The sequence below is a fragment of the Bombina bombina genome, chromosome 3 (genome assembly GCF_027579735.1).
Source record: "Bombina bombina isolate aBomBom1 chromosome 3, aBomBom1.pri, whole genome shotgun sequence".
Taxonomy (NCBI): Eukaryota; Metazoa; Chordata; class Amphibia; order Anura; family Bombinatoridae; genus Bombina; species Bombina bombina.
In genome coordinates this window covers 160,379,736-160,399,355 of record NC_069501.1, presented here as the reverse complement: position 1 = coordinate 160,399,355, position 19,620 = coordinate 160,379,736, and positions in this window count along the sequence as shown.

Below are 19,620 nucleotides of genomic sequence, written 5' to 3'. Positions count from 1 at the left end.
AATTAACCCCTTCACTGCTGGGCATAATTCATGTGTTGTGCGCAGTTGCATTTAGTGGCCTTCTAACTACCAAAAAGCAATGCCAAAGCCATATATGGCTATTACTGAACAAAGGGGATCCCAGAGAAGCATTTACAACCATTTGTGCCATAATTGCACAAAATGTTTGTAAATGATTTCAGTGAGAAACCTAAAGTTTGTGAAAAAGTTGACTATTTTTTTTAATTTGATCGCATTTGGCGGTGAAATGGTGGCATGAAATATACCAAAATGGGCCTAGATCAATACTTGGGGTTGTCTACTACACTACACTAAAGCTAAAATTAACCGTACAAGCTCCCTACAAGCTCCCTAATTAACCCCTGCACTGCTGAGCATAATACACGTGTGGTGCGCAGTGGCATTTAGCGGCCTTCTCATTACCAAAAAGCAATGCCAAAAACCATATATATCTGCTATTTCTGAAAAAGGGGATCAGAGAGAAGCATTTACAACCATTTGTGCCATAATTGCACAAAATGTTTGTAAATGATTTCAGTGAGAAACCTAAAATTTGGAAAAATGTAACTTTTTTTTTATTTGATCGCATTTGGCGGTGAAATGGTGGCATGAAATATACCAAGATGGGCCTAGATCAATACTTTGGGTTGTCTACTACACTACACTAAAGCGAAAATTACCCCAAAAAGCTCCCTACATGCTCCCTAATTAACCCCTTCACTGCTGGACATAATACACGTGTGGTGCGCAGTGGCATTTAGCGGCCTTCTAATTATCAAAAAGCAATGTCAAAGCCATATATGTCTGCTATTTCTGAACAAAGGGGATCCCAGAGAAAAATGTACAACCATTTATGCCATAATTGCACAAGCTATTTGTAAATAATTTCAGTGAGAAACCTAAAGTTTGTGAAAAAATTTGTGAAAAAGTGAACAATTTTTTTTATTTGATCGCATTTGGTGGTGAAATGGTGGCATGAAATATACCAAAATGGGCCTAGATCAATACTTTGGGATGCCTTCTAAAAAAATTATATTCATGTCATTGGCTATTCAGGGATTCCTGACAGGTATCAGTGTTCCAATGTAACTAGCGCTAATTTTGAAAAAAAAAAATGGTTTGGAAATAGCAAAGTGCTACTTTTATTTATGGCCCTATAACTTGCAAAAAAAGCAAAGAAAATGTAAACATTGGGTATTTCTAAAATCAGGACAAAATTTAGAAACTATTTAGCATGGGTGTTTTTTGGTGGTTGTAGATGAGTAACAGATTTTGGGGGTCAAAGTTAGAAAAAGTGTGTTTTTTCCATTTTTTCCTCATATTTTATAAAAAATTTTATCGTAAATTATAGGATATGATAAAAATAATGGTATCTTTAGAAAGTCCATTTAATGGCGAGAAAAACGGTATATAATATGTGTGGGTACAGTAAACGAATAAGAGGAAAATTACAGCTAAACACAAACACCGCAGAAATGTAAAAATAGCCCTGGTCCCAAACGGACAGAAAATGGAAAAGTGCTGTGGTCATTAAGGGGTTAATGTACACTACTGTTACACCAGATATGAGTTGCACTGGTGTGACACTGTGCCCTGGCAGGCCCTGAAACGCACACGTGTGAAGGAAACTGACTGCTATTATTTCACAGTCAAAAAAGTGTTGTTTTTTTTAAATGTACACTACTGTTACACCAGATATGAGTGTTGGCACTGGGCAAGTGGGCACCGTATACGCTGTTAGTCTGACACACATGCTTGCAGGCAGGCAACTGCAATTAGATTACACAGGAAAAAAAAAAAAAAAGCAGACTGATGTTCTAGCCCTAAAAAGGGCTTTTTGGGGTGCTGTCCTTACAGCAGAGATCAGATGAGTCCTTCAGGACTGTAGTGGACACTGAATACACTAGCCTAGCTATCGATTTTCCTATTAAATCAGCACTGTCCCTCCTTTCACTAAGAATGCAGCTTCCGAATGAATCTAAAATGGATGCTGTCCAGGAGGTGGGAGGGTCTGGGAGGGAGGGTCTGCTGCTGATTGGCTGGAATGTGTCTGCTGACTGTGAGGTACAGGGTCAAAGTTTACTCAATGATGATGAATAGGGGCGGACCGAACATCGCATATGTTCGCCCTTCGTGGCGAACGCGAACATGCTATGTTCGCCGGGAACTATTCGCCGGTGAACTATTCGCGACATCACTTACAATAGGGGGCCCTCTCAGCTAAACAGCCATAACCCCCTAAATATATTTGGTGGGTTACTTCTAATAACTTACCTTTTACAGCTCAGTTACCTAGTACAGCTGTGTTGCCAGTGGCTAAGGATGCATTCTGTGCTTATTATATTCATTAATACCCCTACTTATAGAATTAGTTTACATTTCTTCACCTCCTAGATTATGACTGGTCCCTCGCTCATATTTGTAACCCTTAAAATCGCCTCATGTGAAGTTGATTTTAGTACATACTTTTAAAAAAGTGGATACCAACAATTATATAGATGCAGAAAGTAACCATCTTGATATTTGGAAAAAGAACATACCCAAAGGGCAGCTATTAAGAGTAAGAAAGAATTGCACAAAATCTGATGAATATGATAGCCAATCACGAACTATTATTAATAGATTCAAACAAAAAGGGTATGACAGTAAAAATATAGAAAAACTGGCAAGTGATATCAAAAAGGTTGATAGAAAAGATCTACTAAAAAAGAAACATAAACAGAAAAGGATAAGTTTTAATGTCACAAGTGATGAGGAATTAGATATACCAATAATTACTACCTTTTCGTCTCAACATAAACTTTTTAAGAAAGTGGTTAACAAACACTGGCACTTACTGCTAAAAGACCCTTTAATTGGCCATAATATAAGCAGAAACCCTAGATTTATTTATAAAAAAGCCCAAAATTTTAAGAATTTACTGGCCCCTAGTGAGTTTAAGAGAAATAAAATGACTATGGTAAATGGAAGGATGAAGGACCTTGAAGGGAATATAATAGAGGGCTTTTACCCTTGCCATTCATGCAAATCGTGCAGATACAGTAGCAAATTGAAAGGTCTAGAATCTAGCAAAACAGGGAAATTATATAAAATTAATGGAATTATTAGATGTTCAGACGAGAATGTTATCTATGCCATTAAATGTGACTGTAATCTTTTGTACCTCGGTCAAACGAGTAGAAAACTCAGAGATAGGATTAGGGAGCACATCCTAAGTATTGAAAATTATAGGAAAGACACGACACTATATAAACACTTTTATGAAAAACACCAGGGAAATTTAAATTGTATGAAATACTGGGGGATAAAAAAAGTGCATGGAGATGGGAGAAGGGGAGATATGGAGAGGAAGCTCCTTAGACAAGAAGCAGAATTGATCTATAATTTTGGCACGTTACATCCATCAGGTTTGAATAGTGAGCTTGATCTGAATAGACTTATCTGAATATGGCCTATAGAATTTAAACCCTAAATCCTAACACTTAGTCTATCCTGGTCCTTTTTTGAGTTTTTAGATTTTTTAGATTTTATAAAAAAAAAAATTGTTTGGTCTGTCTCAATTTTATCTTATTAAATATTCTTAACATTTCCGTTTTGGATCTATAACAATAATTTTAAAATATACCATTAAATACATTTTCTATCTAGACTGATATTTTTGTATATATAAAAACTTAGGTTGTTTATTACATTTATTATATTATACATTTTGTAAGACATATGAATTTTGTATATATAAATGGACTACTGTCATCTAATATATATATATATATAGATCTTTCTATATAAAATTTGGAGGCTTCCAGCTAGTATTATGTTAATTTTAGACTTAATCTCATAGTAATAAATTAATTTTTTTATATCCATTTTGAAATGTATAATAGATATCCAAGTTGACTTATTCTCTTTCCCCTTATTTAAAATGGACTTATGAAGAATGTTTTTAGGTGGTGAGAGGTGTAATCCACATTTAGAGATGAATGTTTAGCATGAAATTCCAAAATATGTAGTATTATACTTCTATCATTGATAGTAACCTTGCAAGTCTGGAATACAAAACAATATATAATAAAAACTCTTCAACAAAGGATTTAAGATACCAATTTATTTATTATTTTTTGAAAAAACAAAAACTGTTAAGAAAGAAAACATCTTGATGAGCTAATTGACTTGAACACTAAGGGGTTAATTTTACAGCCTTTATTAGGAGAGAAACAATGGGAACAGTTATCTTGACAAAGGCCCCATGAGAGCCGATACGCGTGGATTGACTGATTTCCCAGCACCTGTGAGCTTTGTGCAAAGCAAGGAGAGGCTGATTGAGATCCTGTATGTACCATCATTGTGCTCCCAGAACCGTATACCAAGAAGCCAGGATCTGTGCAAACAAAAGGAAGACAGATTGGTTGAACGGTAGGAGCGGCAATTTCAAAATAAGTGTGCGCACTTCTGCAAACGGATCGTTATACCCTCTGAGGATTTTCAAGTATTAAAGCGAAGAAACTGCTGATCTGTATTTGTCGCAAATTAAGAAGGAAAGTCCAACTGTTGGTGAGATAGCCTGGCGGTTATACAACAGTGAAACCAGACTGTGCTACACTGAGGGGATATTTGGTGAGTAAGAACTGATAATACAAAAGCTTGCCAATATCGCTGAGACCCAGATTCAGCATACTAGATTTATCTTACACGCATCAATACTGAAAAGATCAGCCCGGGCTAATTTGATGTAACAAGTTTGATGTAACAAATTGGAAAAATATCTTAAGTTGCAACTTTATTACACTTATCCGGAATAGGAGTAAATCAGAATCTGACTAATGTTATCGCTGCAAGGTTACTAAAAGGGACTTTGAGAGCTGGTATCTGTATTATACTTCCACTAACCTGCATCACACGAATCACCTCTCATCTTATGTTCTTTATTTTAGATTGTTTGATAAGTATAATGTATTGTGTTTTAGGAAGAAGTATATTATAAGTATAATAAATTGTGTTTTAGGAATAAGTATATTATATTGTGTTTTAGGAATTGTTTTTTAGGAATCATTGTTCTATTAGATTTTTTAATACTAATTATTTTAGGGGCACCGGTGCAATTCTACTCCAAATGTCCTAATGTTTTGACTAGTCTATGTATTAAAATAAAATATTATCTATTTATTTAAATAACTTGTTTTTTAGGATTATTTTTTTATTGTCCTTAGAGCTGAATTAGTTTGGTAATATTATAAATAATCTCTTTTTACAATAGGTATAGTTGTGATTTATATATATACTTTTATTTTTTGGAAATTGTGACTCACACTTTTAGACATATTCCCCACCAGAAATCAATTACTCTCACAGTTAGCCTTCACTGGCGCCACCCACAATCTTTCCTTTCAGTCTTTTCAACTTTTTCACACTTTGTGAGGAGTGTGAACAGTGGGCAGGCTTAAACTGTTTTACTGAGCTCCCTGACACATCCACTTTTTACCTATTTAGTACATACAATGTCTAGTAGACATGTGCACAGCGGAAAAATTCCTTTCAGTTTGTTTCAGACCGATTCAGATTTTTACGAATTTCTTTACAGATAGATTCAAAATTCGGATACATTCTAATGTATTCGTTTCATCTTCATTCGGATTTGAATAAATTCGGATGTATTCGGATGTATTCGTTTCGGATTTGATTCGTAAATTCGGAAGTTCGGTATGTGTTATGTTGATTCAGATGGTTTCAAGTTACACAAACGGAATTATTTCACTGTTCTATCTCACTAAATCTCACTAAATTTAATTTTTATACTGAATTGTGATTATAAATTTAATTTTTATGATACCACACTAGCGGGCACAAAAACTTAGCTGGAAACGGAAATAGCTGTATTGTAATGCTGTAAAGCAGGGCTGCCCAAACTGTGGTCTAATAGGTTACATATTATCCTTCAATGTTTATTGGAATTGGAAGAATTAGAGTAGTTGTTGTTAGTATTAGAGTTGTCTTTAGTATTAGAGTTGTTGCTGTTAGTATTAGAGTTGTTGTTGTTGTTAGTATTAGAGTTGTTGTTGTTAGTATTAGAGTTGTTATTGTTAGTATTAGAATTGTTGTTGTTAATATTAGAGTTGTTGTTAGTATTAGAGTTGTTGTTGTTGTTGTTAGTATTAGAGTTGTTGTTGCTAGTATTAGAGTTGTTAGTATTAGAGTTGTTGTTGTTAGTATTAGAGTTGTTATTGTTAGTATTAGAGTTGTTGTTAGTATTAGAGTTGTTGTTAGTATTAGAGTTGTTTTTAGTATTAGAGTTGTTGTTAGTATTAGAGTTGTTGTTGTTGTTGTTAGTATTAGAGTTGTTGTTGTTAGTATTAGAGTTGTTGTTGTTAGTATTAGAGTTGTTGTTGTTAGTATTAGAGTTGCTGTTAGTATTAGAATTGTTGTTGTTGTTAGTTGTTGCTAGTTGTTTTTTTATAGTGAATTGTGATTAGTCCATGGCCATTCGAATGCAATGAATAAATCTGAACTAATTTGGATTTATTTGTTACAAAAGCATTCAAATTAGTTTAGTTTCGTTGCTAGGGTAATTCAGAAATTCAAATAGATTTGACTCGATTTCGATTCGGAATGAAACAAAACGCACATCTCTAATGTCTAGCTAGTTCCTCATATACTTAAGTACTCAAAGTTCAGGGGTATCCTTGCTATGGTCCAAACATTGCTCAAGCCGGTTAATTATTTTTACTATTTCCCTCCCACCACCTCAAAAGTAATCTGGTAATTGTAAATTGCACTGAGAGACTTAAAGCGCGGTTTATCTCGTAAACATATTATAACTTGAGAGATTTGATATATATAGACTAATTGACACATATTTATCTTACCTTCTTTTTCTTCAAAGTTCTAGGATGTCTTATCATTGATTTAATTGGTAAATTGCTTTTATTGTTTGAAAAATACTACTAAAGGCGTGACAGCATTTGTTTATCTTTATACAAAGATTGCATTCTTTATAATGCAATTATGATATTGAATCTCAACAATGTTTACCATATGTCTCACATATTGATGAAAACATTGATATACAAAGTCCTCCTCTGAATTGTTTGAGATTATGTGGGTCCATGAGTGGCCCTCTGGAGTTACGGAGTTACTTATATTCTTTTTTTTTTTAAAAACTGAGATTCCATTCTTATGATTCAGTAGCGCCTTGGTTGATTAGAGTGTTTTGATTCCTAGATATCATATAGTATTTTGTACTCCAATTTTTCACTTTGTATTTGCACGTAACAGCAAAACAATTATTTAATGTATATGCTACTGAACAATTGCTTCATGTTGTAATTTTTTTGAACAACCTCAATAAAAAAAGAAAAAACATAATTTATGTAAGAACTTACCTGATAAATTCATTTCTTTCATATTAGCAAGAGTCCATGAGCTAGTGACGTATGGGATATACATTCCTACCAGGAGGGGCAAAGTTTCCAAACCTCAAAATGCCTATAAATACACCCCTCACCACACCCACAATTCAATTTAACGAATAGCCAAGAAGTGGAGTGATAAGAAAGGAGCGAAAGCATCAAAAATAAGGAATTGGAATAATTGTGCTTTATACAGAAAAATCATAACCACCACAAAAAAGGGTGGGTCTCATGGACTCTTGCTAATATGAAAGAAATTAATTTATCAGGTAAGTTCTTACATAAATTATGTTTTCTTTCATGTAATTAGCAAGAGTCCATGAGCTAGTGACGTATGGGATAGCAGATACCCAAGATGTGGAACTTCCAACCAAGAGTCACTAGAGAGGGAGGGACAGCCAATTCCGCTGAAAAAAGAATCCACAACCCAAATCAAAAGTTTTAATCTAAATAATGAAAAAAACTGAAATCATAAGCAGAAGAATCAAACTGAAACAGCTGCCTGAAGTACTTTTCTACCAAAAACTGCTTCAGAAGAAGAGAAAACATCAAAATGGTAGAATTTAGTAAAAGTATGCAAAGAAGACCAAGTTGCTGCTTTGCAAATCTGATCAACAGAAGCTTCATTCCTAAAAGCCCAGGAAGTAGAAACTGACCTAGTAGAATGAGCCGTAATCCTTTGAGGCGGGGACTTACCCGACTCCACATAAGCATGATGAATCAAAGACTTTAACCAGGACGCCAAAGAAATGGCAGAAGCTTTCTGACCTTTCCTGGAACCAGAGAAGATAACAAATAGACTAGAAGTCTTTCTAAAATCTTTAGTAGCTTCAACATAATATTTCAAAGCTCTTACTACATCCAAAGAATGTAAAGATCTCTCCTTTGAATTCTTAGGATTAGGACACAATGAAGGGACAACAATCTCTCTACTAATGTTGTTAGAATTCACAACCTTAGGTAAAAATTGAAATGAAGTCTGCAACACCGCCTTATCCTGATGAAAAATCAGAAAAGGAGATTCACAAGAAAAAGCAGATAACTCAGAAACTCTTCTAGCAGAAGAGATGGCCAAAAGGAACAAAACTTTCCAAGAAAGTAATTTAATATCCAGAGAATGCATAGGTTCAAACGGAGGAGCCTGTAAAGCCCTCAGAACCAAATTAAGACTCCAAGGAGGAGAGATTGACTTAATGACAGGCTTGATACGAACCAAAGCCTGTACAAAACAATGAATATCAGGAAGATTAGCAATCTTTCTGTGAAAAAGAACAGAAAGAGCAGAAATTTGTCCTTTCAAGGAACTTGCAGATAAACCTTTATCCAAACCATCCTGAAGAAACTGTAAAATTCTAGGAATTCTAAAAGAATGCCAGGAGAACTTATGAGAAGAACACCAAGAAATGTAAGTCTTCCAGACTCTATAATAAATCTTTCTAGATACAGATTTACGAGCCTGTAACATAGTATTAATTACTGAGTCAGAGAAACCTCTATGACTAAGAATCAAGCGTTCAATTTCTATACCTTCAAATTTGATGATTTGAGATCCTGATGGAAAAATGGGCCTTGAGATAGAAGGTCTGGTATTAACGGAAGTGTCCAAGGTTGGCAACTGGCCATCCGAATAAGATCCGCATACCAAAACCTGTGAGGCCATGCTGGAGCCACCAGCAGTACAAACGAACGTTCCATTAGAATTTTGGAAATCACTCGGAAGAAGAACTAGAGGCGGAAAGACATAGGCAGGATGATAATTCCAAGGAAGCAACAACGCGTCCACTGCTTCCGCCTGAGGATCCCTGGATCTGGACAGATACCTGGGAAGTTTCTTGTTTAGATGAGAGGCCATCAGATCTATTTCTGGAAGTCCCCAGATTTGAACAATCTGAAGAAATACCTCTGGGAGAAGAGGCCATTCGCCCGGATGTAACGTCTGGCGACTGAGATAATCCGCTTCCCAATTGTCTACACCTGGGATGTGAACCGCAGAAATTAGACAGGAGCTGGATTCCGCCCATACAAGTATCCGAGATACTTCTTTCATAGCTTGAGGACTGTGAGTCCCACCTTGATGATTGACATACGCCACGGTTGTGACATTGTCCGTCTGAAAACAAATAAACCATTCTCTCTTCAGAAGAGGCCAGATCTGAAGAGCTCTGAAAATCACACAGAGTTCCAAAATGTTGATTGGTAATCTCGCCTCCTGAGATTCCCAAACCCCCTGCGCTGTCAGAGATCCCCATACAGCTCCCCAACCTGAAAGACTCGCATCTGTTGAGATCACAGTCCAGGTTGGGCGAACAAAAGAGGCCCCTTGAATTAAACGATGGTGATTCAACCAAGTCAGAGAAGACCGAACATTGGGATTTAAGGATATTATTTGGGAAATCCTTGTATAATCCCTGCACCATTGGTTCAGCATACAAAGCTGAAGAGGTCTCATGTGAAAACGAGCAAAGGGGATCACGTCCGATGCAGCAGTCATGAGACCTAGAATTTCCATGCAAAAAGCTACCGAAGGGAATGATTGAGACTGAAGGTTTGTTAGAGACAAAGTCATGGACACTGAATCTATTTGAAAGCCCAAAAAGGTTACCTTTGTCTGAGGAATCAAGGAACTCTTTGGTAAATTGATCCTCCAACCATGTTTTTGAAGAAACAACACAAGTTGATTCGTATGAGATTCTGAAGAATGTAAAGACTGAGCAAGTACCAAGATATCGTCCAAATAAGGAAATACCGCAATACCCTGTTCTCTGATTACAGAGAGAAGGGCACCGAGAACCTTTGAAAAGATCCTTGGAGTTGTTGCTAGGCCAAACGGAAGGGCAACAAACTGGTAATGCTTGTCTAGAAAAGAGAATCTCAGAAACTGATAGTGAACTGGATGAATTGGAATATGAAGATACGCATCCTGTAAATCTATTGTGGACATATAATGCCCTTGCTGAACAAAAGGCAGAATAGTCCTTATAGTCACCATTGTGAATGTTGGTATTCTTACATAACGATTCAATATTTTTAGATCCAGAACTGGTCTGAAGGAATTCTCCTTCTTTGGTACAATGAATAGATTTGAGTAAAACCCCAGACCCTGTTCCAGAACTGGAACTGGTGCAATTACCCCAGCCAACTCTAGATCTGAAACACATTTCAGAAATGCCTGAGCCTTCACTGGGTTTACTGGAATGCGAGAGAGAAAAAATCTTCTCACAGGAGGTATTATTTTTAAACCTATTCTGTATCCTTGAGAAACAATGTTATGAATCCAAAGACTGTGAATCGAATTGATCCAAACATCTTTGAAAAATCGTAACCTGCCCCCTACCAGCTGCGCTGGAATGAGGGCCGCACCTTCATGCGGATTTAGGAGCTGGTTTTGACTTTCTAAAAGGCTTGGATTTATTCCAGACTGGAGAAGGTTTCCAAACGGAAACCGTTCCTTTAGGGGAAGGGTCAGGCTTCTGTTCTTTATTCTGACGAAAGGAACGAAAACGATTAGCAGCCCTGTTTTTACCTTTAGATTTTTTGTCCTGAGGCAAAAAGGTTCCCTTCCCCCCAGTAACAGTTGAAATAATAGAATCCAACTGTGAACCAAATAATTTATTACCTTGGAAAGAAAGAGAAAGCAAAGTTGACATAGAAGTCATATCTGCATTCCAAGATTTAAGCCATAAAGCTCTTCTAGCTAAAATAGCTAAAGACATATATCTGACATCAATTCTAATGATATCAAAAATGGCATCACAAATAAAGTTATTAGCATGTTGAAGAAGTTTAACAATGCTATAAGCATTATGGTCTGATACTTGTTGCGCTAAAGCCTCCAACCAGAAAGTTGAAGCTGCAGCAACATCAGCCAAAGAAATAGCAGGTCTAAGAAGATTACCTGAACATAAATAAGCTCTCCTTAGAAAGGATTCAAGCTTCCTGTCTAAAGGATCCTTAAAGGAAGTACTATCCGCCGTAGGAATAGTAGTACGTTTAGCAAGAGTAGAAATAGCCCCATCAACTTTAGGGATTTTATCCCAAAATTCTAATCTATCAGATGGCACAGGGTACAATTGCCTAAACCTTTGAGAAGGAGTAAATGAAGTACCCAGACTATTCCATTCGCTAGAAATTACTTCTGAAATAGCATCAGGAACTGGAAAAACTTCAGGAATAACTACATGAGGTTTGAAAACCGAATTTAAATGCTTAGTAGATTTAGTATCAAGAGGACTAGACTCCTCCATATCTAATGCAATTAACACTTCTTTAAGTAAAGAACGAATAAACTCCATCTTAAACAAATATGAAGATTTATCAGTGTCAATATCTGAGGCAGAATCTTCTGAGCCAGATAGATCCTCATCAGAAACAGATAAGTCAGAATGATGACAGTCACTTAAAAATTCATCTGAAATATGAGAAGTTTTAAAAGACCTTTTACGCTTACTGGAAGGAGGTATAACAGACAGAGCCTTCCTAATAGATTTAGAAACAAATTATTTTACATTAACAGGGACATCCTGAACATTAGATGTTGAAGGAACAACAACAGGTAATGGATTATTACTAATGGAAATACAATCTGCATTAGAAAGTTTATCATGACAGTTATCACAAACAACAGCTGGAGGAACAGTTACCAAAAGTTTACAACAGATGCACTTAACTTTGGTAGAACCAGCATCAGGCAGCGTCTTTCCAGAAGTAGATTCTGATCCAGGGTCATGTTGAGACATCTTGCAATATGTAATAGAAAAAACAACATATAAAGCAAAATTATCAAATTCCTTAAATGACAGTTTCAGGAATGTGAAAAAATGCCAAATGAATAAGCCTCTAGCAACCAGAAGCAATGAAAAATGAGACTGAAATAATGTGAAAAAAAGGTGGAGACAAGAATGACGCCCACATTTTTTGGCGCCAAAAATGAGGCCCACATTATTGGCGCCAAGTACAACACCCATATTTTTTGGCGCCAAGAATGACGCCACATCCTGTGACGCTGAAAAAACGAAGCCCACAATTTTGGCGCAAAAAAAGTCTGAACGTCAAATATGACGCAACCATACGCAAACTTCCGGCGTCAATCAAGGCGCCGGAAATGACAAAATTTTTGCGCCAAAAAAGTCAGCACCAAAAATGATGCAATAAATTGAAGCATTTTCAGCCCCCGCAAGCCTAACAGCCCACAGGGAAAAAAAGTAAATTGAAAAAAATTCTTAAGGTAAGAAAAAAATATTTCATATGCATTATCCCAAATAATGAAACTGACTGTCTGAAATAAGGAATACTGATTATCCTGAATCAAGGAAAATATAAGTTTAAACACATATATTTAGAACTTTACATATAAAGTGCCCAACCATAGCTTTGAGTGTCATAAATAGAAATAAGACTTACTTACCCCAAGACACTCATCTACATATAGTAGATAGCCAAACCAGTACTGAAACGAGAATCAGTAGAGGTAATGGTATATAAGAGTATATCGTCGATCTGAAAAAGGGAGGTAAGAGATGAATCTCTACGATTGATAACAGAGAACCTATGAAATAGATCCCGTAGAAGGAGACCATTGAATTCAAATAGGCAATACTCTCTTCACATCCCTCTGACATTCACTGCACTCTGAGAGGAAAACCGGGCTCCAACCTGCTGCGAAGCGCATATCAACGTAGAATCTAGCACAAACTTACTTCACCACCTCCATGGGAGGCAAAGTTTGTAAAACTGAATTGTGGGTGTGGTGAGGGGTGTATTTATAGGCATTTTGAGGTTTGGGAAACTTTGCCCCTCCTGGTAGGAATGTATATCCCATACGTCACTAGCTCATGGACTCTTGCTAATTACATGAAAGAAAAAAACTACATTACAAAAGTACAGTTACACAAAAAAAAATATATATATATTGCACACAAAAGTTATAAGGGCTCACAGATAAGAGATCTTGGGTGCTAGAAAAGAAAAGCTGATGCAGGGATTTTACATTGACATACATACACATACATAGAGAAACATGGATTTATAGACATATGTTTAACTATGGAGATAATGAAAATATTTCACATTACAATCTTATTCACATTAAACAATATCTCAGATGTATTTTCAAAGAGATATTTACATATAGAGCTATCTAGACATATTTATATTCATATACATATCTCACTATAAATAGATATATCTGTTCAAAATCATCAGCTATATATAGAAATATTTATTTACAAATAAATAGAACATATTCTGTTAACAAAACATTCTTGCAATATGAAATATTCACATTTTCATGTACACTTTTCGAGGAGAATACATCATGGGCTTTGCGCAACAGATTAGGGTGTTAGTTGTTTTTTTTTCTATTTGTCTTCTCCATTGACTTCTGTGGGGGAATATGTGAACATGCACACGATATGGCTTTTCAGACTACGTGGGCTAACGCGCGTGCAAAATAAGTTATTTTGCAACTTGTAATACCTGCCAACCCCAAATGCGAAAAACCATAACGCGCCTGGTGTTTTCGCAATTGTGTAAAAAAGATTTGCCGTGCGACTTGTAATCTTGCCCTCTGTAAGAACTGGCTTGCATGGAGCTTGAGTTTACATACATGCCCTTCTTACAGTCAGTAACAACTGTATCTACAAGGCTGTAGTCTGTGCTTTAATGCATCTGCACCACTATTATTCAAAGTTCCCATAAAGTAAATATTGTTACATATCACCTCTAGCTTCATGTCACAGGTAGATCAACATGAGAGCCCACTGATAAATGCAAGTTTAATTAACAGAAATGTGCTATAGCTGATGCAGCATGTTACAGAATGATCTAAGTCACCCAGGATTTAGCATACCAATATTTTCTGCTTTACTTGCTTATCATGCTATAAACCTGCACTATACATACTGTATGTGCATATATATTGTGCAATTAGCAGACAAATCACTCTGAAATGTGTAAATCTCAGTGCCTGAATTAAAGCATGGTAAATAAGTATATGTGTTCCATCAACGTGTAATTAAGGTTACATATGTTTAATGGTAATCACAACCAGTCTTTACTCATGCAAGGTATGCAAAAGCTAAAGTTTGTGCAAATAGTTCTTATAATGTTTTTCAGATTATCATTAGAATCTTAAGATATCTGCTCTCCTGGCCATAAAATCAACTTTCCTATTTAATTCACACACCAGATCTATTGATGTACTGTATATGCTTATTCTAGTACTTTATTCTGGACTTCACATCTCAGTCTAAGGCCAATTGGTTCATTACAGCAAATGCAAACAACATTTTATATATTGTATGAATAGTGTGTGGTTAGGGACTATATTTGCCATGTACAATTCTGTGACTATTCTTTTCAATAAAAATGATTATTCAAATATGCTCATCTTTAAGTACATTATAAGAGCATTACATATAATGCGGCCATCTGGGTACCAAACACACTCTGTGTGAAAATGTAATTGTGAACTCTGTCTCCATATTTAAAATGAACCAAACAATAAGGACAGCTGTCTCTGGTTTTTAAACGCTATTAGACCCAACATCAAATTTGTTGAGGCAGAAGGCTCTTAGTGATAGGAATTGTTAGAAGAGGCGCATATATATGAGAGCAATAAGATTACAACATTAAAAGGAAAACAATGGGCAGGTTATCAGTACTACAATTTATAACAGGAAATTATGCTATCTATTAATGAAAAAAAAAACATAATTAAAAACTAAATTTTGCGCAGCATTATTTAGAATGTGCTCATTTCAAATATATTTGTGCTGTACTCACTTTTTAAATGTCTCATTATTCAGAAATTGATAAACGTGATATATCATGGTCATAATATTAAAGGATGTATATAATACACAAAATATATGTAACACAGCAAATTGATTACATTTCTTCATCAGAAATAGTGATACAATATACTAGGTATGTGAAAAAATTCAGCATTCATTATTTGTTAGTGAACTGAATGCCATAAATGTCAGTGATCTGTTGCATTTGGTGCATTTCATTGCCCGATTTATTAGAGTAAAAGTCCAACACACAAACAAATGCAGTGCAAGATGAGCCAAATGCAGCAGACTGCAGCTATTTTCACTAAATAATAACAAACGCCAAATGTATGCACTACAATATACTGCTACAGACTGTTTCACCTTTATTTGGGGAAGCAAGGCACAGAAAAAGTAGGGGTATGATGAGGGGTGATATAGTAGCAAATGTGGATAAAAAGAATAGTTAGTTACTCAATCCAAGATACAAGCTACAGTTGATACAAGTTGTGGGACATTAATCATACCTCAACATTATGAACCCAGTAGAAGATGTTATGGGTTGTATGATTCCATTATGGCATAATGTTTATTGTGGCCAGCAGATGCTGCACTTATGACCCCCATCAGTATGCTGCTGTTTAGATGTGCGTGTCCCCTAGATGTGCTCCAGACTACTGTCATAGCCCAATAATTTATATGTGACTGTGCTCTGTAAATATAGTTTAGAACAAACACACTTTTCCTTGTTGACCATAAATGCCTGTGCATCCTGCTGGTCATTGCTCACTGAGGGCAAGATTACAAGTTGCGTGGTATGTGTTTTCCATGTGTGATATGGTCTTTTTTCCATTGTGCAGGCGCAATTGCCTTTTACACAACAATCCTTTCCACACTTGAGCTGCAGTTAACACTTTTCTGTAACATAAAAGTTTCACGAAACACTTCAAAAATACATTACAAAGTACAGTGACACTCATATTAACACTGTCTATTAAAAAATATTTTAAAAATATATTGCACACATTTGGTTATAAGGGGGCTGAATTATCATTGTGCGAGCGGACATGACACAATATTGCGGATCAATCATGTCCGCCCCACATCGATAAATGCCAACAGCATATGCTCTCGGTATTTATCATTGCACCAGAAGTTCTTGTGAACTGCTGGTGCAATGCTGCCCCCTGCAGATTCGCGGACAATCGGCCGCTAGCAGGGGGTGTCAATCAACCCGATCGTATTTGATCGGGTTGATTTCTGGCGGTGTCTGTCCACCGCCTCAGAGCAGGTGGACAGGTTATGAAGCAGCTGTCTTTAGACCGCTGCTTCATAACTTGTGTTTCCGGCGAGCCTGGAGGCTTGCCGGAAACACGGGGCATCGAGCTCCATATGGAGCTTTATAAATATGCCCTATGGGCTCAAAGATAGGAGATCTCGGGTGTTAGAAAAAAAAAAGCAGATGAAGAGATTTTATTTTTTAGTCATGGGAGTCAAATTGTTTTTTATTGACAGATTATATGGATATTTATTATAATCTGTTCAAAAGAGGGTATTTAATAATAAAATGTTGATTATTACCATTTAAAAAAAAAAAGTTCTTTTAACAAAAAAAAATATTCCTGGAAGTCATCAGATGAAAATCTGAAAATAAAAAAACATATTTTACAAAGTTAATACACACGTTGTAAAATATTCATAAAATACATTTACAATCATCTTGTGTCTATGCTCTAACTTTGTGCAAAATTTTATCAAGATATTTATTAATTAAATTTTTGGATTAAAAACCAAAAAAACTATACACCATTATATTGTGTAATAAAAATTACATTTAAATATCAGCATTTCTAATTATACATAATAATGTATATCACATTTAAATAATAAATATATATGTATGCTGAACATAAATGTAATATTTCATGTCCATTCAAATACCTCTATATCAACTATAATATGTATTCCTTTGTCTGATTGTGATACCTAAATATCTAATTATGAACAAAGTATGACTAATGTATGTAAGCTACAAATATTCTACATTCTTCCTGTGATTCTTAACTATGATGCATTGGTAAACCAACCTGGATAATGCATGGTCTTTGAAAGTCAATTCAGGGGAAAACAGTTGATCTTCAATAGGTGTCTTATTCATCATTTCAAAAATAGAGGACTGTGAAATACCATCTAAAAATTAAAAAATAATCTAAGTGTCTCCAATAGGATGCCTCCACAGCCTTATTCTATCAAATAGTTGGCACTTACCATGTGAACATGTCTTTGTATGGTTTTCAAGGTCAGCAGATTTGAAAGATAATGCCAGACATGATCCCATTGGTATTCTTCAATTTCAATCTTGTCTTTTTCCACTGTCAGTCTGGGAATTCTTCACTGTCATTCTTCAAATTCTTCCCTTTCAGTCTTTACATGAAGTCATCTCCCTAATGGCATAAAAAGGTTTATTAAAATTACTACTACAAGTGTGTGAATCAGTTCTGTACCCCTCTCCCTCCCCCCATTTCTGAATCAATTTCTGTCACTAGCTTACTAAGCGTGTGTAGCATCTTGTGTTATGTTCTATCAAGTGTGAAGATGAGTCATATTGAGCAGAACGAACCTCTAATGTGTGACTTTGAACAATAGTCATGCTAGAGGATAGTTATGCTAGAGGATCCCTTTCTGAGTATTTACATTTTAAGTAATGTGTAAACTAAATACTAGTTTTGAAAATGTATGCCATATGATGTATTTGTGTACAATTCATGCCAGCAACAGTCCATACATTTATACTTACCAGCTGATGTCCTCTTTAAAAACCAGGTGGCAAAGACTCGCTACAGGACCCAATGACCAGAGCATCACCTATATTAATAAATTAAACACATTTTTAGCATTTGATGAACAATCCTAACATGTTTGCACAATTCTCTACTTGTCATTTCCCTAGAGTTCACATCTATTGACAATACTCCAATCTAACTTCTATTATTTACCGTCTAAAGTGGCGGTTGATGATGTCTGCTCTGACATTGAGCCCCTCATCCTGGAATGGCCCCTCTAGAACTGGATCGTCCTCCTCATCTCTGAGGAGGTTTCAGTGCGCCTGGACGGCCTGCAGCATCCCAGCCCGCTGTGCAATATTATGCAGGACACTACAGGCTATAACGATCTTAGCCACCTTCTTTGGGTTGTACTGGAGGGCTCCTCCCGACCTGTCAAGGCACCTGAACCTCATCTTCAGGAGCCAGAACATTTGTTCAACCACCGCCCTGGTTCTCTTATGAGCGCTATTGTAGCGCTCCACAGCCACATCAGTCGGGCTACGCAAGGGGGTAATAAGCCAAGGCCGGCTCATGTAACCAGAATCACCTATAAATTATGAACAGAACATAATTCAAACTGAATCCTAAAAATTGTATTTTGATTCCAAAAAAAATTTGTGTACACGATAATCCACTAACAAATGTTTATTTTTTAAAAGAATAATCTAGTTCAATATTATTCTCTATCTTCCCATTTCAGCTAAGACATGCTAAATATCCATATTTCTCCTAAACCAGACCTTGTGTAAAATACCAACTAAATGGTTACATTGCATTCTCTATCTGAGCATTTAAGGTAAGACATGCTACATATCTGCATTGAACTAAAAGTAGACATTAGCGGAAAGAGACAATGACATGGTTAAATTGCATTGGCTGCTATCTTCCCATTTCAGCTAAGACATGCTACATATGCGTATTTCTCCTAAACCAGACCTTGTGTAAAATACCAACTAAATGGTTACATTGCATTCTCTATCTGAGCATTTAAGGTAAGACATGCTACATATCTGCATTGAACTAAAAGTAGACATTAGCGGAAAGAGACAATGACATGGTTAAATTGCATTTGCTAATTTCTTCCCATTTCAGCTAAGACATGCTACATATGCGTATTTCGCCTAAACCAGACCTTGTGAAAAATGCCAACTAAATGGTTACATTGCATTCTCTGAGCATTTAAGGTAAGACATGCTACATATCTGCATTGAAATAAAAGTAGACATTTGCGGAAATAAAAAAAAATGGTTAAATTGCATCCTATAGCTGAACATTACGCTAACATTTTAAAACTACAGTGGCAATTGTCTAACTAATTAACCATGTTGTGCACAAATACTCACCAACGAGATAACCAGGGGGCATTTGTCTTTCCTCAAACAGCCGCCACAGGGATGACAGAGAGAGGATGCGGGCATCATGACAAGCTCCTCCAAAATTTGCACACACATGCATAATCCTCATCTGTGCATCACAAACATACTGCACGTTGAGGCTATGAAAATGTTTGCGATTTCTGAAGGGCAAGTCATCAATTGGAGCACGCAGCGCAATGTGGGTACAATCAATGGCTCCCAAGACATTGGGCAATTCAGCAATATCAAAGGATTCCCGCTTCAG